Here is a 23,675-nt window from a genome sequence, read left to right on the forward strand (position 1 = left end):
ATGAGAAATTTCTTTTTTTTTTGTAAGACTGTTAGCAAAAACCACATGGACAGGTACAGGGAGAGATTTATTGAGAAACTGCAAAGAGAAAACTACAGAATGTTTATTAATAAATTGAAGCAAGGGGTTACTGGGAAGGTGGGATAGAGTTTGTCCCAAAAAAATGTCCAAGGCAATTTGCCAATCTGCACTGTCCTGCAAAAAAGTGGTTATTTAGTCTGGGGTAGAATGCCTGATGATTTTAGAGAATTTTTTTCTAAATAACTCTCGGCTTTTTCTTCTACCTTTCATTATTAAAGTTGTAACATTGCTGGGCAGGAGTTAAACACCTTTAGTGGAGTTATGGGGAGGTGTATTCATTCAAGGAGGTCTTTCATGAGAGAGAAAGTCCCAGTAACTCCAATGGAATTTGGCAGCTTTCTTTTTTAACTCAGCCTGATATTTTGGGCTTAAGAAATTAGGAGAGTCGCCTAAGATGCGACCAGCTGTAATAAGCAACCGAAAAACAAAGTCTTGAAAAGGCTCATCAGGATCCTGGTGAACTTTTGAAAGTTCGGTGGTCTGTTTCCCTATATTGGGCATACTTTTCCATGCTTTATGCCCACACTAGTTAATTTGGGTATAGGCAGGCAAAGGGTACTCATTTTGTTTCTGCAAAGTTTGAAAATTCCCTTCTTTCCCAACATGTCAAACGTGCCCCCCACTTGGCCTTGCTGTTGATTGATATCAGCAATTCCGTGAGCTTTTTCCTTAACTGTCTCTTTACTAACTGGATAAACAGCAGGCACGGCGGAGGACGGAGGGTCTGGCCACAAAACAACATTTCCGTCAGAGTCACTTTCCTTTTTAACACTCAAGTTATATACAGATTGCAAATTAGGGTAAGCGGATGGAGGTGGAGCAGGTTGTTCTGGAGAACTTCCTCCCAGATGATTACAACCAAAATCAAAAGTATCTCTGACAAGCCGCCACAAACTAAAAACATCTGCAGGCACCCAGGAGGGGCCATTCTTAGCATAATATTCCTGCAATTGGCGACCTATCTGATTCCATAACTTAACATCAACTACTCGATCCTCAGGGAACCAAGGATAAATTCTATGTACAAAATCAAAAAATTTACAAAGTTGATTATAATCTACTTTTACACCTCAGCTGCACAGAGTTTCTCTCAGCATATTTATATACCGTGTTTTTCCCAGTTTGTTCCCCATGCTTACCTGATCAGATTGCCCTCCTACTCTATATGTGTCCACACGTGTCCTTTTTCTTCCTATTTCCTCAGGATGGTCTTTCGCGTTGTCTCTCATATTCGAGCTTCCACGTGGGCACCAGATATTGGGGTCTGAGACTGGCTCAGACCACTGCATGGGTTACTCGAAGCAGAGGCAAGGATTAATTAATCAGATAAGGATCAAGAGGCTGATGACCAGTGACAAAGTTTATTGTAGCAATGTGGTTTGTATAGTACTTTTAACATTAGGTCATAATTATTCTGCCTAGTTACAAGTTTTCCATAGTAACAAGGAATAAGGGTAACAAGCAGGATATGATTACATAAGTATAAGCATTGTTATAGCATCACAGAATCACACGATTGTAGCTCAATTTAAGTTCCCTTTTCCCAGGATTGTCCTAGTTACAATTAACAATAAGTCTCGATCACGGACATCACCTTAACCAGGTGAAACTTGTCTTCAGGCCAATTATAAGAGGATGAGGGCCGACTCAGCTTTCACCACTAGATGGCACTAGTGCTGGCCTCCAACATACACATGTTGGACTCATCTGCCATGTAGCTAACGCTTAATATATGGACCTGTTGGACTCATCTGCCATATATATGGATATGTTGGACTCATCTGCCATGTAGCTAACGCTTAATATATGGACCTGTTGGACTCATCTGCCATATATATGGATATGTTGGACTCATCTGCCATGTAGCTAACGCTTAATATATGGACCTGTTGGACTCATCTGCCATATATATGGATATGTTGGACTCATCTGCCATGTAGCTAGAACTTTGTATATGGACATGTTGGACTACTCTGCCATGTAGCTAGCTCTCTGTATATGGAAATTTTGACTCGTCTTCCATGTAGCTAGCTTTCTGTGCATGGAAAAGTTGGACTGATCTGCCATGTAGGTAGCTCTGTGTATGTAAACATATTGTACTTGTAAGCCATGTAGCTAGATCTCTGTATATGCACATGTTGAACTATTTTGCCGTGTAGCTAGCTCTCAGTTTATGGACAACTTGGACTCATCCATCATGTAGCTAGTACTCTCTATACGGAAATGTTGGAGTACTCTGCCATGTAGTTAGCTCTCAGTATATGGACACGTTGGACTCATCTGCCATGTAGCTAGAACTCTGTATATGGACATTTTGGACTTGTCTGCCATGTAGGTAGCTCTCTATGCGTGGATATGTTGGACAGTTCTGCCATGAAGATAGCTCTCTGTATACTAACATATTGGACTCACCAGCCATGTAGCCAGCTCTCTCTGTATGAACACATTGGAATCATCTGCCTTGTAGCTAGTCCTCTATATATACACATGGTGGAGTCATCTGCCATGTAGCTAGCTCTCAGTATATGTACATGTTGGACTCATCTGCCATGTAGCTAGTACACTGTTTATGGACATGTTGTACTACTCTACCATGCAGTGAGCTCTCAGTATACGGACATTTTGGACTCATCTGATATGTAGTTAGAACTCTGAATATGGAACTGTTGCACTACTCTGTCATGTAGCTGGCTCTCTGTATATGTACATTTTTGAATTGTCTGCCATGTAGGTAGCTCTCTGTGCATGTATATGTTGGACTGATCTGCCATGTATGTAGCTTTTTGTATATAAATATATTGGACTTGTCTGCCATATAGCTAGTTCTCTGTATATGGACATTTTGGACTCCTATGCCATGTGACTAGCTCTCTGTGCATGGACATTTTGGACTATGCTGCCATGTAGCTAGCACTCTGTATATGGACATGTTGGACTCATCAGCCATGTAGCCAGCTAATTCTGTATGAACATGTTGGATTCATCTACCTTATAGCTAGTCCTCTATATATACACATGTTGGACTCATCTGTCATGTAGCTAATTCTCAGTATATGGACATTTTGGAATCATCTGCCATGTAGCTAGTATTCTGTATATGGACATGTTGGACTGCTCTGCCATGTAGCATGCTCTCAGTTTATGGACATGTTGGACTCATCTGCCATGTAGCTAGTTCTCTGTAAATGGAAATGTTTGACTACTCTGCATTGTAGCTTGGTCTCAGTTTATGGTCATGTCCAACATGAGTATTTTTAGAGGGCTAGCTACAGGGTAGATGAGTACAACATGTCCATATACTGATTGTAACCTATGTGGCAGATGAGTCCAACATATGTATATTTAGAGTGCTAGTTACATGGCAGACGAGTCCAATCTCTTCATATACAGAGAGATACCAACATAGCAGATCAGTCCGACATATACATTTACTGAGAGCTAACTACATGGCAGATGAGTCTAAAAAGTTTATATACAGAAAACTAGCTACATGGCAGAGTAGTGCAACATTTCCATATGCAGAGTTCTAGCTACATGGCAGATGAATCAAACGTGTCCATATACTGAGAGCTAGCTACATGGCAGATGAATCCAACATGTATATATTTAGAGGGCTAGCTACAAGGCAGATGAATCAAACATATTCATTCAGAGAGAGCTGGCTACATGACTGATGAGTCCAACATATTCATCTACAGAGAGCTTGCTACATGTCGGATGTGTCCAACATGTCTACATACTGAGAGTTAGCTACATGGCAGATGAGTCCAACATGTGAATATTTAGAGGGCTCGTTAGAAGGCAGATTAGTCCAACATGTCCATATACTGAGAGTTAGCTACATGGCAGAAAAGTCCAATATATTCATATACAGAAAGCTACCTATATGGCAGAACAGTCCAACATATCCATGTACAGAGAGATAGCTGCATGGCAGACTAGTACAAAATGTACATATGCAGAGAGCTAGCTACATGGCAGAGTAGTGCAGCATTTCCACATACAGACTTGCAGCTACATGGCAGATGAGTCCAACTTTTCCATATACAGAATGCTGGCTACATGCCAGAGTAGTGCATCATTTCCATATACAGGGATTTAGCTACATGGCAGATGATTCCGACGTGTCCATATACTGAGTGCAAGCTATATGACAGAGTAGTCCAACATGTCCATATACATAGTTCTAGCTACATACCAGATGAGTCCAACATGTCCATATACTGAGAGTTAGGTATATAACAGAGTAGTCCAACATGTCCATATACTGAGAGCTAGCTACATGGCATAGTAGTCCAACATGTTCATATACAGTGTTCTAACTACATGGCAGATGAGTCCAACTTGTCATATACTGAGAATTAGCTACGTGGCAGAGTTGTCCAACATGTCCATATACCAAGTACTGACTACATGGCAGATGAGTCCAACATGTGTATATTTAGAAGGCTAGATACATGGCAGACAAGTCCTATGTCTTCATATACAGAGAGCTACTGACATAGCACATCAGTCCACCATATCCATGTACAGAGAGTAAGCTGCATGGCATATGTGTCTAAAATGTCCATATACAGAGAGCTAGTTACATGGTATAGTAGTGCAACATTTCCATATACAGTGTTCTAGCTACATGGCGGATGAATACCACTTGTCCATATAATAAGAGCAAGCTACAAGTCAGATGGGTCCAACATGTTCATACAAAGAGAGCTGGCTGCATGGCTGAGTAGCCCAACATGTCCATATACATACATAGCAGAGTAGTGCAACATTTAAAACAAAAGAGTTTTAGCTCCATGACAGATGAGACCAACATTTCCGTATACTGAAAGTAAGCTACATGGCAGATGATTCCAACATGTGTATATTTAGAAGGCTCACTACAAGGCAGAGGAGTCCAACATGTTCATACACAGAGAGCTGGCTACATGGATGATGAGTCCAACATGTCCATATGCTGAGAGCAAAATATATGGCAGATCAGTCCAACATATCCATGTACAGAGAGCTAGGTACATGGCAGATGAGTCCAAAATGTACATATACAGAGAGGTAGACACATGGCAGAATAGTGCAACATTTCCATATACAGAGTTCTAGCTACATGGCAGATGATTCCAACGTGTCCATATACTGAGAGTTAGGTACATAGCAGAGTAGTGCAACATTTCCATATACAGAATGCTAGCTACATGGCAGATGAGTCCAACAAGTTTCATATACTGAAAGTTAGCTGCGTGGCAGATGAGTCCAACATTTGTATATTTAGAGGGCTAGCTACAAGGCAGATGAGTCCAATATGTTCTTACACAGAGAGCTGGCTACATGGCTGATGAGTCCAACATGTCCATATACTGGGAGCCAGATGCATGGCAAACAAGTCCAATATGTTCATATTCAGAAAGCTACCTACATGGCAGTTCAATCCAACGTATCCATGTAAAGAGAGTAGTCCAACATGTCCATATACAGAGTTCTAGCTACATGGCAGATGAGTCCAATGTGTCCATATAATGAGTGGTAGCTACATGGCAGATGAGTTCAACATGTCCATATAATGAGAGCTAGCTACAAGACAGTGAGTCCAACATTTTCATACACAGAGAGCTGGATATATGGCTGATGACTCCAACATGTCCATATACAGAGAGCTTGCTACATGGCAGACAGTTCCAAAATCTTTATAAACAGAGAGCTACCTACATAACAGATTAATCCAACATATCCATACACAGAGAAATAGCTACATGTCAGTTGAATCCAAAGTGTCAATATACAGAGATAGCTACATGAAAGAGTAGTGTAACATTTCCATATACAGAGTTCTAGCCATATGGCAGGTGAGTTCAACGGGTCAATATGCTCAGAGCAAGCTACATGGCAGAGTAGTCCAAGATGTCCATATACAGAGTAATAGCTACATGGTAGATGACTCCCATATGTCCATATACTGAGAGCTAGCTACATGGCAGATGAGTCCAACATGTATATATATAGAGGACTAGCAACAAGGCAGATGAGTCCCACATGATCATAAAGAGAGAGCTGGCTACATGGCTGATGAGTCCCACATGTCCATATACAGAGAGCTAGCTACATGGCAGACGAGTCCAAAATGTCCATATACAGATAGCTAGCTACATGGCAGCATAGTGCAACATTTCCATAACAGAGTTCTAGCTACATGGCAGATGAGTCCTCTGTTTCCATATACACAGAGCTAGCTACATGGTAGAGTAGTGCAACATTTCCATATACAGGGTTTTAGCTATATGACAGATGAGTCCAACGTGTCCATATACCGAGAGTTAACTACATGGCAGAGTAGTCCAACATGTCCATATACAGAGTTCTAGCTACATGGCAGATGAGTCAATCATGTGCATATACTGAGAGTTATCTACTTTTCAGATGAGTCCAACATGTGTATATTTAGAGGGCTAACTACAAGGCAGATGAGTCAAATATGTTCATACACAGAGAACTCGTTACATGGTTGATGAGTCCAACAAGTCCATATGCTGATTGTTAGCTACATGGCAGAGTAGTGCAACATTTCCATATGCAGAGTTCTACCAACATGGCAGACGAGTAAAAAATGTCCATATACAGATAACTAGCTACATGGCACAGTAATGCAACATTTCCTTATACAGAGTTCTAGCTACATGGCAGATGAGTCCAAAATGTACATATATAGAGTGTTAGCTACATGGCAGAGTAGTGCAACATTTCCTTATACAGAGTTCTAGCTACATGGCAGACGAGTCAAAAATGTACATACATAGATTGTTAGCTACAGGTCAGAGTAGTGCAACATTTCAATATACAGGGTTCTAGCTACATGGCAAATGAGTCCATTGTGCCCAAATATACACAGCTAGCTACATGGCAGAGTAGTGCATAATTTCCATATATAGAGTTTTAGCTACATGGCAGAGTATTCCAACGTGTCCACATACTGAGAGCTAGCTACAAGGCACAGTAGTCCAACATGTACATATACAGAGTAATGGCTACATAGCAGATGAGTCCAACATGTCCATATACTGAGAGCTCAGACAGATAAATCCAACATGTGTATATTTAGAGGGCTAGCTACAAGGTAGATGAGTCCCACATGTTCATACACAGAGAGCTGGCTAAATGGCTGATGAGTTCAACATGTCTATATACAGAGAGCTAGCAACAGAGCAGAGAAGTAACATATGTTCATATATACAGAGCTACCTACATGACTGATCATTCCAACATATTGATGTACAAAGAGCTACCAACATGACAGACGGAGCCAATATGTCCTTATACAGAGACTGGATATATGGCCGAGTAGTGCAACATTTCCATATATAGGGTACTATCTTCATGGCAGATGAGTCCAACATGTCCATATAGAGAGAGCTAGCTAAATGGCAGAGAAGTGCAACATTTCCATATACAGAGTTATATCTACATGGCAGATGAGTCCAACATGTCCATATACTGGGAGTTGGCTACATGGCAGTGTAGTCCAACATGTCCATATACAGAGTACTAGCTACATTGCAGATGAGTCCAACATGTCCATATACTGAGAGTTAGCTAAGTGTCAGATAAGTCCAACATGTGTATATTTAGAGATCTAGCTACATGGCAGATGAGTCCAACATGTTCATAGACAGAGAGTTGTCAACATGGCTGATGAGTCCAACATGTAAATATACTGAGAGATAGCTACAAGGCAGATGAATCCAACATGTGTATATTTAGAGGGCTCTCTACAAGGCAGATGAGTTCAACATGTTCATACACAGAGAGATGGATACATGGCTGATGAATCCAACATGTTCATATAGAGAGAGCTAGTTAGATAGCAGACAAGTCCAATAAATTCCTATATACTGAGGTACCTACATGACAGATCTTTCCAACATATCCATGTATAGAGAGCTAGCTACGTGACCGAATAGGCCAATAAGTCCAAATACAGAGAGCTGGATACATGGCAGAGTAGTGCAACATTTCCATATACAGAGTTCTAGCTACATGCAGACGAGTCCAACATGTCCATATACTGAGAGTTAGCTACATGGCAGAGTAGTCCAACATGTCCATACACAGAGTACTAGGTACATGGCAGATGAGTCCAACATGTCCATATACTGTGAGTTATCTACATGGCAGATGAGTCCAACATGTGTATATTTAGAGGGCTCACTACAAGGCAGATGAGTCCTAAGTGTTCATAAACAGAGAGCGGACTACCTGGCTGCTGAGTCCAACATGTCCATATACTGAGAGGTAGCTACATGGCAGACAAGTACAATATTCTCATATACAGAGAGCTACATACATGGATATGAATCCAACATATCCATATACAGAAAGCTAACTACATGGCAGAGAAGTTCAAAATGTCCATAAACAGAGATATAGCTACATGGCAGAGTAGTGCAACACTTCCATATACAGCGTTCTAGCTACATGGAATATGAGTCTAATGTGTCCATATACTGAGAGCAAGCTACATGGCAGAACAAGTCCAATATGTTCATATACAGAGAGCTACCTACATGGCAGATCAGTCCAATATATCCATGTACAGAGATCTAGCTACATGGCAGAGTAGTGCAACTTTTCCATATACAGTGATCTAGCTACATAGCAGATAAGTCAAATGTGTCGATATACTGACATATACATAGAGCTAGCTACATGGCAGAGTAGTCCAACATGTCCATATAAAGAGTTGTAGATACATGGCTGATGAGTCCAACATGTCCATATACTGAGAGTTATCTACTCTTCAGATGAGTCAAACATGTGTATATTTAGAGGGCTGGCTACAAGGAAGATGAGTCCAGCATGTTCATACACAGAGAGCTGACTACATGGTATAGATGAGTCCAACATATTCATACACAGAGAGCTAACTACATGGCAGATGAGTCTAAAATGTACATATACAGAGAGCTAGCTACATGGCAGTGTAGTGCAACATTTATGTATGCAGAGTTCAACTTAAATGGCACATGAGTTTTACGTGACCATATACAGAGAGCTAGCTACATGGCAGAGTAGTGAAACATTTCCATATACAGACTTATTGCTACCTGGAAGATGAGTCCAACGTGTACATATACTAAGAGCATGCTACAAGGTACATGAGTCCAACATGTTCATACAGAGAGAGCTGGCTGCATGGCTCGTGTGTCCAACATGTCCATATACAGAGAGCTAGCTACATGGCGGACAATTCCAATATCTTCATTTACCGAGAGCTACCTACATTGCAGATCACTCCAACATATGCTTGTACTGAGTGTTAGCTATATGTCAAATGAGTCCAAAATGTCCAGATACAGAGAGCTAGCTACAAGGCAGAGTGGTGCAACAATTCCTTATACAGAGTTCTAGCTACATGGCAGACGAGTCCAAAATGTACATATATAGACAGTTAGCTACATGGCAGAGTAGTGCAACATTTCCATATACAGGGTTCTACCTACATGGCAGATGAGTCCATCATGTCCATATATAGACAGCTAGCTAAATGGCAGAGTAGTGCATAATTTCCATATAGAGAGTTCTAGCTACATGGCAGAGTAGTCCAACATGTCCATATACTGAGAGCTAGCTACATGGCAGACTAGTGCAACATTTCCATATGCAGGGTTCTAGCTACATGGCAGATGAGTCTAATGTGTTCTTATACTTAGAGTTAGCTAAATGTAGAGTAGTCCAACATGCCCATATACAGAGTTCTATTTACATGGCATATGAGTCCAACATGTCCATACACTGAGAGCTAGCTACATGGTGGATGAGTCCAACATGTCAATATACTGAGAGGTAGCTACATGGCAGACAAGTCCAATACCTTCATATACAGAGAGCTACCTACATGGCAGATCAGTCCAACATACAAAAGTACAGAGAATTAGCTACGTGGCAAACGAGTCCAAAATGTCCATATACAGAGAGCTATCTACATGGCAGGGTAGTGCAACATTTCCATATACAGAGTTCTAGTTACATGGCAGATGAGTCCAATGTGTCCATCTACTGGGAGCCAGTTACATGGCAGATGAGTCCAACATGTCCATATAATGAGAGCTGGCTACAAGACAGATGAGTCCAACATGTTCATTCATAGAGAGCTGGCGATATGTCTGATGAGTCCAACATGTCCATAAACACAGAGCTTTCTTCATGGCAGACAATTCCAACATCTTTATAAACAGAGAGCTACCTACATGGCAGATTTGTCCAACATATCCATGCACAGAGAGCTAGCTACATGTCAGTTGAGGCCAAAATGTCCATATACAGAGATACCTAAAAGGCAGAGTAGTGCAACATATCCATAGACAGAGTTCTAGCTACATGGCAGATGAGTCCTACATGTCCATATACTTAGAGCTAGCTACATGGCAGAGAAGTCCAGGATGTCCATATACAGAGTAATAGCTACATTACAGATGACTCCCACGTCCATATACTGAGAGCTAGGTACATGGCAGATGAGTCCAACATGTGTATATATAAAGGACTAGCAACAAGGAAGATGAGTCCAACATGTTCATACACAGAGAGCTGGCTACATGGCTGATGAGTCCAACATGTCCATATACAGATAGCTAGCTACATGGCAGACGAGTCTCAAATGTCCATATACAGAGTCATAGCTACATGGCAGAATAGTGCAACATTTCCATATACAGACTTCTAGCTACATGGCAGATGAGTCCAACATGTCCATATACTGAGAGTTAGCTGAAGGATAGATGAGTCCAACATGTGTAGATTTAGAGGGCTAGCTACAAGACAGATGAGTCCAACATATTCGTACACAGATAGCTGGCTACATGGCTGATTAGTTCAACATGTCCCTATACTGAGAGCTAGGTAATTGGCAGACAAGTCCAATATGTTCATATACTGAGAGATACCTATATGGCAGATCAGTCCAACATATCCATGTACAATGAGCTAGCTACATGGCAGACGAGTCCAAAATGTCTATATTCATAGACATACATGGCAGAGTAGTGCTACATTTCCATATACAGGGTTGTAGCTACATGGCAGATGAGTTCAAAATGTGCCTATACTGAGAGCTAGGTACATGGTAAAGTAGTTCAACATGTCCATATACAGAGTACTAGCTACATGGCAGATGAGTCCAACATGTCCATATACTGAGAGTTAGCTACATGGCCGATGAGTCCAACCTTCGTATATTTAGAGGGATCGCTACCAGACAGATGAGTCCATCATGTTCATACACAGAGAGCTGGCTACAGCTGCTAAGTCCAACATGTCCATATACTGAGAGCTAACTACATGCAGAGAAGTCCAATATGTTCATATACAGAGAGCTACCTACATGGCAGAACAGTCCAACATATCCATTTACAGAGAGCTAGCTGCATGGTAGACGAGTCCAAAATGTACATATACAGAGAGATAGCTACATGGCAGAGTAGTGCAACATTTCCATATACAGAGTTCTAGCTACATGGCAGATGAGACCGAAGTGTGCATATACTGAGAGATAGGTACATGGCAGAGTAGTACAACATGTCCATATACAGCGTAGTGGTTACGAATCGGGCTGCGAACCTTAAAGTCAGCGGTTCAAAACTACCAGCCGCTCCACGGGAGAAAGATAAGACTTTCTACTCCCGTAAAGATTTACACCCTCGGAAACCCTGTACAGGGTCGCTATGGGTCGAAACCGACTCGACGGCACTTAACAACAACAACAACATCTACATGACAGATGAGTCCAACATGTCCATATACTGAGAGTTACCTACATGGCCGATGAGTCCAACCTGCGTATATTTAGAAGGATCGCTACAAGACAGATGAGTCCATCATATTAATACACAGAGAGCTGGCTACAGCTGATGAGTCCAACATGTCCATATACTGAGAGCTAGCTACATGGCAGAGAAGTCTAATATGTTCATATAGAGAGAGCTAACTACATGGCAGAATAGTCCAACATATCCATGTACAGAGAGCTAGCTACAATGTAGACAAGTCCAAAATGTACATATATAGAGAGATAGCTACATGACAGAGTAGTACAACGTTTCCATATATAGAGTTCTAGCTACATGCCACATGAGTCGAATGTTTCCATATACTGATAGCTAGCTACATGTCAGAGTAATGTAACATTTCCATATACAGGGTTCTATCTACATGGCAGATGAGTCCAGAGTGTTCATATACTCAGAGCTAGCTACATGGCAGAGTAGTCCAAGATGCCATATACAGAGTCATAGCTACATGGCAGATGACTCCCACATGTCCATATACTGAGAGCTAGATACATTTCAGATGAGTCTAACATGTGTATATATAGAAGAGTAGCAACAAGGCAGATGAGTAAAACATGTTCATACAGAGAGAGCTGGCTACATGGTTGATGAGTCCAATATGTCCATATACTGAGAGTTAGCTACATGGCTGATGAATCCAACATGTCCAAATACAGAGTTCTAGCTTCATGGCAGACAAGTCCAATATTTTCATATATACAGAGCTACCTACATGACAGATCATTCCAACTTATCCATGTACAGAGAGCTAGCTATGTGACAGAATAGGACAATATATCCAAATACAGAGAACTGGATACATGGCAGAGTAGTGCAACATTTCCTTATACAGGGTACTAGCTACATAGCAGATGAGTCCAACATGTACATATAGAGACAGCTAGCAACATGGCAGAGCAGTGCAACATTTCCACATACAGAGTTCTAGCTACATGGCTGTGGAGACAAACATGTCCATATACTGAGTGCTAGCTACATGGCAGACAAGTCCAATATATTCATATACAGAGAACTACCTACATGGCAGATCAGCCCAACATATCCATGTACAGAGAGCTAGCTACATGGAAGACGAGTCTAAAATACACATATACAGACAGCTAACTACATGGCGGGATAGTGCAACATTTCCATATACAGCGTTCTAGCTACATGGCTGATGAGTCCAACGTGTCCATATACTGATAGCTAGCTACATGTCAGAGTATTGCATCATTTCCATATACAGGGTTCTATCTACATGGCAGTTGAGTCCAACGTGTCCATATACTTAGAGTTAGCTACATGACACAATATTCCAACACATCCATATACAGAGTTCTAGCTACATGGCAGATGAGTCCAACGTGTCCATATATTGAGAGCTAGGTACATGGCAGAGTAGTCCAACATGTATACAGATTACTTGATACATGGCAGATGTGTCCAACATGTCCATATACTGAGAGTTAGATACATGGCAGGTGAGTTCAACATGTGTATATTTAGAGGGTTCGCTACAAGACAGATGAGTCCATCATGTTCATACACAGAAAGCTGGCTACAGCTGATGAGTCCAACATGTCCATATACTGAGAGCTAGCTACATATCAGACGAGTCCAATATGCTCATATACAGACAGCTACCTAAATGGCAGAACAGTCCAACGTATCCATGTACAGAGAGCTAACTACATGGTAGACTAGTCCACAATGTACATATATAGAGAGATAGTACATGGCACTGTAGTGCAACATTTCCATATACAAAGTTCTAGCTATATGGCAGATAAGTCCAACGTGTCCATATACTGATAACTAGCTATATGGCAGAGTAGTGTAACATTTCCATATACAGGGTTCTAGCGACATGGCAGATGAGATCAAGATGTTCATATACTGAGAGCAAGCTACATTGCAGACAAGTCCAATATCTTCATATATTTAAAGCTACCTACATGGCAAATCAGTCCAATATACCAATGTACAGAGATAGCTACATGGCAGAGTGGTGCAACATTTCCATATACAGAGTTCTAGCTTCATGGCAGATTAGTCCAAAATGTCCTTATACTGAGAGCTAGCTACATGGCAGATGAGTACAACATGTCCATATATTGAGAGCTAGCTACAAGACAGATGAGTCCAACATGTTCATACAAAGAGAACTGGCTATATGGCTTATGAATCCAACATGTCCATATACAGAGAACTTGCTACATGGACGAAAATCCCAATAACTTTATAAAAGTGAGCTACCTACATGGCAGATCATTCTAACATATAAATGCACGGAGAGCTAGCTACATGTCAGATGCATCCAAAATGTCCATATATAGAGATAGCTACATGGCAGCGTTGTGCAACATGTCCATATACAGAGTTCTAGCTACATGGCAGATGAGTACAACGTGTCCATATACTTAGAGCTAGCTACATGGCACAGTAGTCCAAGATGTTCATATACAGAGTAATAGCTACATGTCAGATGACTCCCACATGTCCATATACTGAGAGCTAGCTACATGGCTGATGAGTCCAACAATCCATATACTGAGAGTAAACTACATGGTAGATGAGTCCAACATGTGTACATTTAGAGGGCTCACTACAAGGCAGATGAGTCCAACATGTTCATACACAGAGAGCTGGCTAAATGGCTAATAAGTCCAACATGACCATATACTGAGAGCTAGCTACATGGCATACAAGTCCAATATGTTCACATACAGAGAGCTACAAACATGGCATTTCAGTCCAACATATGCATGTAGAGAGAGCTATCAAATGGCAGATGAGTCCAAAATGTCCATATACAGAGGTCTAGCTACATGGCAGAATACTGCAACATTTCCATGTACAGAGATGTAACTACATGGCAGATGATTCCAACGTGTCTGTATACTGAGAGCTAGCTTTATAACAGAGTAGTCCAACACATCCATATACAGACTTCTAGCTACATGGCAGATGAATCCAACATGTTGCATATACTGAGAGTTAGCTGCATGGAAGATGAGTCCAACATTTGTATATTTAGACGGCTAGCACACAGGCAGATGAGTCCAACATGTTCTGACAGAGAGATTGCTACATGGCTGATGAGTCTAGTCCAACATGTCTATATACTGAGAGCTAGCTACATGGCAGAGTAGTTCAACATTTCCAAATACAGAGAGTTAGCTACATGGCAGACAATTCCAATATGTTCATATTTAGAGAGCTACCTACATGTTAGATTAGTCCAGCATATCCATGCACTGAGAGCTAGCTTCAAGGCAGATGAGTCCAACATGTTCATACAGAGAAAGCTGGCTACATGGTTGATGAATTCAACATGTTCATATACTGAGAGCTAGCTACATGGCAGATGAATCCATCATGTGTACATTTAGAGGGCTATCTACACGGCAGATGAGTCCAACATGTCCATATACAGAGATCTAGCTACATGGCAGACTAGTCAGTTATTTTCATATATACAGAGCTATATACATGACAGATCATTCCAACATATCCATGTACAGAGAGCTAGCTACATGACAGAATAGGCCAATATGTCCAAACAGAGTGCTGGATACATGGCAGAGTAGTGAAACATTTCCCTATACAGGGTACTAGCTACATAGCACATGAGTCCAACATGTCCATATATAGAGAGGTAGCAACATGGCAGAGTAGTGCAACATTTCCATATACAGAGTTCTAGCTACATGGCTGATGAGATCAACATGTCCATATACGGAGAGATAGCTACATGGCACACAAGTCCAATATCTTCATATAGAGAGCTAACTACATGGCAGATCAACCCAACATATCCATGTACAGAGAGCTAGTAACATGGAAAACGAGTTCAAAATGTCCATATACAGACAGCTATCTACATGGCAGAATTGTGCAACATTTCCATACACAGAGTTCTAGCTACATGGCAGATGAGTCCAACATGTCCATATACTGAGAACTAGGTACAAGGCAGAGTAGTCCAACATGTCCATATACAGAGTACTAGCTACATGGCACATGAGTCCAACATGTCCATATACTGAGAGTAAGCTACATGGCAGATGAGTCCAACCTGTGTATATTTAGAGGGATCGCTACCAGACAGATGAGTCCATCATGTTCATACACAGAGAGCTGTCTACAGCTGATGTGTCCAACATGTCCATATACTTAGAGCTAGCTACATGGCAGACAAGTCCAATAAGTTCATATACAGAGAGCTACCTGCATGGCAGAAGAGTCCAACATATCCGTGAACAGAGAGCTAGCTACATGGTAGACGAATACAAAATGTACATATATAGAGAGATAGCTACATGACAGAGTAGTCCAACATGTCCATATAAAGATTACTAGCTACATGACAGATGTGTGCAACATTTCCATATGCAGAGTACTGGCTATATGGTAGATGAGTCCAACATGTGTATATATAGAGTACTTGCAACAAGACAGATGAGTCCGAAATGTTCATTCATAGAAAGCTAGCTACATGGCTGATGAGTCTAAAATGTCCATATGCTGAGAGAATCCAACATGTCCATATACTGAGAGTGAACTTCATGGCAGATGAGTCCAACATGTGTATATTTTTTAGGGCTCACTACAAAGCAGATGAGTCCAACATCTTCATACACAGAGAGCTGACTACATGGCTGATAAGTCCAACCTGTCCATATACTGAGAACTAGCTAGCTACATGGCAGACAAGTCCAATATGTTCATATATAGAGAGCTACCTACATGGCATATGAGTCCAACATATTCCTGTACAGAGAGCTAGCTACATGGCAGAGTAGTACAACATTTCCATATACAGTGTTCTAGCTATATGGCCGATCAGTTATACGTGTCCATATACTGAGAGCCAACTACATGTCAGAGTAATCCAACATGTCCATATACAGAGTTCTAGCTATATGGCAGATGAGTCCAAAGTGTCCATATATTGAGAGCTAGCTACATGGCAGAATAGTGCAACATTTCCATATACAGGGAACTAGCTAAATGGTAGATGAGTACAACATGTCCATATATTGAGAGTTAGCTACATGGCAGATGAGTCCAACATATGTATATTTAAAGGGCTCGAAACAAGGCCAATGATTCCACCATGTTCATATACAGAGAGTTGGCTATATGGCTGATGATTCCATCGTGTCCATATGCAGAGAGCTAGCTACATGGCAGAGTAGTGCAACAGTTCCTTATACAGAGTTCTAGCTAGATGGCAGATGAGTCCAACATGTTCATATACAGTGAGATAGCTATATGGCACTGTAGTGCAACATTTATGTATACAGGGTTGTAGTCACATGGAAGATGAGTCCAACTTTTCCATATATTGAGAGCTAGCTACATGACAGAGTAGTCCAAAACGTCCATATAGAGAGTACTAGCTACATGGCAAATGAGTCCAAGATGTGTATGTTTAGAGGGCTAGCTACAAGGCAGATGACTCCAACATGTTCTTATGCAGAGAGCTGGCTACATGGCTGATGAGTCCAATATGTGCATATACTGAGAGCTAGCTACATGGCAGATAAGTCCAATATGTTCATATATAGAGAATTACCTACATGGAATATCAGTCCAACATATCCATGAACAGAGAGCTAGCTTTATGGCAGATGAGTCCAAAATGTCCATATAGAGAGAGCTAGCTAAATGGTAGAATTGTGCAACATTTCGTTATACAGAGTTCTAGCTACATGGCACTTGAGTTCAACATGTGTATATTTAGAGGACTAGCTACAAAGCAGATGAGTTCAACATGTTCATACACAGAGAGCTGGCTACATGACTGATGAGTCCAACATATCCATATATTGAGAGCTAGCTACACGGCAGATAAATCCAATATGTTCATATACAGAAAGATATCTACATGGCAAATCAGTCCAATATATCCATGTACAGAGAGCTAGCCATATAGCAGATGAGTCCAAATTGTCCATACATTGCAGTGTAGTGTAGTGCAACATGCCCATATACAGAGTACTAGCTACATGTCAAATGAGTCCAACTTGTCCATATACTGAGATTTAGCTACATGGCAGATGAGACTAAAATGTGAATATTTGGAGGGCTTGCTACAAGGTAGATGAGTCCAACATGTTCATACACAGAGAGCTGGCTAAATGGCTGATGGTTCAAACATGTCCATATACTGAGAGCTAGCTACATGGAAGGCTAGTCCAACATGACCATATACAGAGTTCGAGATATATGGCAGATGAGTCCAATGGTTCCATATACTGAGAGCTAGCTACACGGCAGAGTAGTCCAACATGTTCATATACAGCATAAAAGCTACATGGCATATGAGTCTAACATGTCCATATTCAGGGAGTTAACAACATGGCAGATGAATCCAGCATGTGTATATTTCGAGGGGTAGCTACAAAGCAGATGAGTCCAACATGTCCATATACTGAGAGCTGGCAACATGTCAGACAAGTCCGATATGTTCATCTATAGAGAGTTACCTGCATAGCAGTTCAGTCCAACATATCCATGTACAGAGTGCTAGCTATATGGCTGACGAGTCCAAAATGTACATACATCGAGAGTTAGCTACATAGCAGAGTAGTGCAACATTTCCATATACAGAGATGTAGCTACATAGTAGATGAGTCCAACGTGTCCACATACAGAAAGTTAGCTACATGGCAGAGCAGTGCAACATTTCAATATAAAAGTTTTAGCTACATGGCAGATAAGTCCAACATGTCCATATACTGACAGCTAGCTTCATGGCAGAGTAGTCCAAAATGTCCATATATAGGGTTCTAGCTACATGGCAGATGATTCCAACATGTCCATATACTGAGAGTTCGCTACATGTCAGAGTAGTGCAACATTTCCATATACAGAGTTCTAGCTACATATTAGCGTAGTACTATGTGTCCATATAATGAGAGTTAGCTACAAGGCAGATGAATCCAACCCATGTATATTTACAGGGCTACCTACAAGACAGATAAGTCCAACATGTTCATACACAGACAACTGCCTACATGACTGATGAGTCCAACATGTCCATATACAAAGAGCTAGCTACATGGCAGAGAAGTCCAATATCTTCAAATACAGAGAGCTATCTACATGACAGATAAGTCCAACATATCCATTTACAGAGTGCTAGCTACATGGTACACAAGTCGAAAATATCCATATACAGAGAGCTAGCTACATGGCGGAGTACTGCAACATTTCCATCTACAGGATACTAGCTACATGGCAGATGAGTCCAACGTGTCCATATACAGAGAGGTAGCTAAATGGCAGAGTAGAACAGCCATTTCTATATACAGAGTTCTAGCTTCATGGCAGATGAGTCCAACGTGTCCATGTACTGAGAGCTAGCTACATGGCAGAGTAATCCAAAATGTCCATATACAGATTACTAGCTACATGGCAGATGAGTCCAACGTGTCCATGTACCGAGAGCTAGCTACATAGCAGAGTAGTCCCACATATCCATATAGAGAATACTAGCTGCATGGCAGATGAGTCCAACATGTCCATATACTGAGAGTTAGCTACATGGCAGATGAGTCCAACATATTCATACTCAGAGATCTGGCTACATGGCTGATGAGTCCAACATGTCCATAAACTGAGAGCAAGCTACATGACAGACAAGTCCAATATGTTCATATACAGAAAGCTACCTTCATGGCAGATAAGTCCAACATATCCAAGTACAGAGAGCTAGCTACATGGCAGAGTAGTACAACATTTCCATATACAAATATCTAGCCATATGGCAGTTGAGTCCAACGTGTCCATATACTGTCAGGTAGCTACATGGAGGAGGAGTCCAACATGTCCATATACAGTGTGCTAACTACATGGCAGATGAGTCCAACGTGTCCATATAAGGAGAGCTAGCTTCAAGGCGGATGAGTCCAACATGTTCATACACTGAGAGCTGGCTATATGGCTGATGAGTCCAACATGTCCATATACAGAGATCTAGTTATAAGACAGACAAGCCCAATTTCTTCTTATACAGAGAGCAACATTCATGGCAGATCAGTTCAAGATATCCATGCACAGAGAGCTAGCTACATGGCAGATGAGTACGAAATGGCCATATACAGAGAGCTAGCTACATGGCAGTGTAGTGCAACATTTGCATGAACAGGGTTCTAGCTACATGGCAGATGAGTCCAACATGTCCATATACATACAGAGAGATAGCTAAATGGCAGACAAGTCCAATATCTTCATACACAGAGAGCTATCTAAATGACAGATAAGTCCAACATATCCATGTACAGAGTGCTAGCTACATGGCAGATGAGTCGAAAATGTCCATACACAGAGAGCTAGCTACATGGCATTGTACTGCAACATTTCCATGTACAGGGTAATAGATACATGGCAGATGAATCCAACGTGTCCATATACAGAGAGGTAGCTAAATGGCAGAGTAGTACAGAATTTCCATATACAGAGTTCTAGCTACATGGCAGATGTACTGAGATCTAGCTACATGGCACTACATGGCAGAGTAGTCCGACATGTCCATATACAGAGTACTAGCTACATGGCAGATGAGTCCAACATATTCATGTTCAGAGAGCTAGCTACATGGCTGATGAGTCCAACATGTCCATAAACTGAGAACAAGCTACAGGACAGACAAGTCCAATATGTTCATATATAGAGAGCTACCTTTATGGCATATCAGTCCAACATATCCAAGTACTGAGAACTATCTACATGGCAGAGTAGTGCAACTTTTCCATACACAGAGTTCAAGATACCTGGCAGATGAGTCCAACATGTCCATATACAAAGAGCAAGCTACATGACAGAGTACAGCAACATTTCCATATGCAAATTTCTAGCTACATGGCAGTTGAGTCCAATGTGTCCATATACTGTCAGCTAGCTACATGGCAGAGGAGTCCAACATTTCCCTATACAGTGTATTAGCTACATGGCAGATGAGTCCAACGTGTTCATATAAGGAGAGCTAGCTTCAAGGCTGATGAGTCCAACATGTCCATATACAGAGAGCTAGTTACAAGGCAGACAAATCCAATTTCTTCTTATACAGAGAGCAACCTTCATGGCAGATCAGTCCAACATATCCTTGTATAGAGAGTTAGCTGCATGGCAGATGAGTAAAAAATGTACATATACAGAGAACTTGCTACATGGCAGATTAGTGAAACATTTCCATATAAAGAGTTCTAGCTGCATGGCAGATGAGACCAACGTGTCCATATACTGGGAATTAGCTATATGGCAGATGAGTCCAACATGTGTGTATTTAGAGGGCTCTATAAAAGGCAGGTGAGTCGTACATATTCATGCAAAGAGAGCTGGCTACATTGTGAATGAATCCAACATGTCCATATGCTAAGAGCTACCTACAGGGCAGAGAGTCCAATATATTCATATACAGAGAGCTACCTACATGGTAGATCAGTACAGCATATCCATGTACAGAGAGCTAGCTACATGGCAGACAAGTTCAAAATGTACATATATAGAGAGTTCACTACATGGCAGAGTAGTGCAACATTTCCATATACAGAATTCTAGCTAGATAGAAAATGAGTCCTACGTGTCCATATACAGAGAGCTAGCTACATGGCAGCCTAGTGCAACATTTCCACATAAAGGCTTCTAGCTATATGACAGATAAGTCCAACGTGTCCATATACTTAGAGCTAGCTACTTGGCAGATAGTACTCCAACATGTCAATATACAGAGTTCTAGCTACATGGCAGATGATTCCAACGTGTCCATATACTGAGAGGTAACTACATGGCAGAGTAGTGCAACATTTCCATATGCAGAGTTCTAACTACATGGCAAAGTATTCCTACGTGTCCATATACTGAGAGCTAGCTACATAGCAGAGCAATTCAAGATGTCCATATACAGAGTATAAGCTACATGGCAGATGAGTCCAACATGTCTATATACTGAGAGTTAGCTACATGGCAGATGAGTTCAATAAGTGTATATTTAGAGGCCTAGCTGCAAGGCAGATTAGTCCAAAATGTTCATACACAGATAGCTGACTACATGGCTGATGAGTCCCACATGTCCATATACTAAGAGCTAGCTACATGGCAGACAAGTCCAATATGTTCATATACAGAGAGCTACCTACATGACAGATCAGTGCAAAATATCCATGTATAGAGAGCTAGCTACATGGCAGACGAATCCAAAATGTCCATATACAGAGTGGTAGCTGCATGGCACATTAGTACAACATGTCCATATACAAAGTTCTAGCTCCATGGCAGATGAGTCCAACATGTCCATATAAGGAGAGCTAGCTACAAGGCAGATGAGTCCAACATGTTCATATACAGACAGCTGGCTCTATGGCTGATGAGATCAACATGTCCATATTCAGAGAGCTAGCTACATGAGAGACAAGTCCAATATATTCATATAGAGAGAACTACCTACATGGCACATCAGTCCAACATACCCATGTAAAGAGAGCTAGCTACAAGTCAGACAAGTCCAAAATGTCCATATACAGAGAGCTAGCTACATGGCAGAATAGTCCATCATGTCCATATACAGGGTTCTAGCTACATGGCAGAGGATTCCAATGTGTCCATATACGGAGAGCTCGCTACATGGCAGAGTAGTGCAACATGTCCATATACTGAGAGCTAGCTACATGGCAGAGTAGTCGAACATGTCCATATACATAGTAGTAGCTACATGGCAGATGAGTCCAACATGTGTATATTTAGAGGGCTAGGCACAAGGCAGATGAGTGCATCATGTTCATATACAGATAGCTGGCTACACAGCTGATGAGTCCAACATGTCCATATACTGAGGTCTAGCTACACGGCAGACATGTCCAGATCTACCAACATATCAGATCAATCCAAAATATCCAAGTATACAGAGCTGGCTACATGGCAGCTGAGTCCAAAATGTCCATATAAAGAGAGCTTGCTATATGGCAGAGTAGTGCAACATTTCCATATATAGAGTTCTAGCTACTTGGCAGATGTGTCCAAGGTGTCCATGTATTGAGAGCTACCCTAGATGGCAGACAAGTCCAATATGTTCATATACTGAGAGCTAGCTACTTGGCAGACAAGTCCAAAATGTCCATATACAGAGGGTTAGCTACATGGCAGACGAGTCCAAAATGAACATATACAGAGATCTAGACACATGGTAGAGTAGTGCAACATTTCCACATACAGAGTTCTAGCTACATGGCAGATGTGTCCAACATGTCCATATACTGAGAGCTAGTTACATGGCAAACAAGTCCAATATGTTCATATACAGAATGCTACCAATTTGGCAAATCAGTCCAACATATCCATGTACCGAAAGCTAACTACATGGCAGACGACTCCAAAATGTCTATATACAGACAGCTAGCTACATGACAGAGTAGTGAAACATTTCCATATACAGAGTTGTAGCTACATGGCAGATGAGTCCAACGTATCCATATAATGAGTGATAGCTACAGGGCAGATGAGTACAATATGTGTATATTTAGAGGGATCGCTGCAAGGCAGATGAGTCCCACATATTCATATACAGATAGCTGACTACATGGCCGATGAGTCCAACATGTCCATACACTGAGAGCTAGCTACATGGCAGAGAAGTACAATATGTTCATATAAGGAGCTCTGGTAGCGTAGTGGTTATGAATCGGGCTGCGAACCTTAAGGTCAGCGGTTCGAAACTACCAGCAGCTCCGCGGGAGAAAGATCAGGCTTTCTACTCCCGTAAAGATTTAC

The sequence above is a fragment of the Chrysochloris asiatica genome, unplaced genomic scaffold (genome assembly GCF_000296735.1).
Source record: "Chrysochloris asiatica unplaced genomic scaffold, ChrAsi1.0 scaffold00152, whole genome shotgun sequence".
In the NCBI taxonomy this organism is placed as follows: Eukaryota; Metazoa; Chordata; class Mammalia; order Afrosoricida; family Chrysochloridae; genus Chrysochloris; species Chrysochloris asiatica.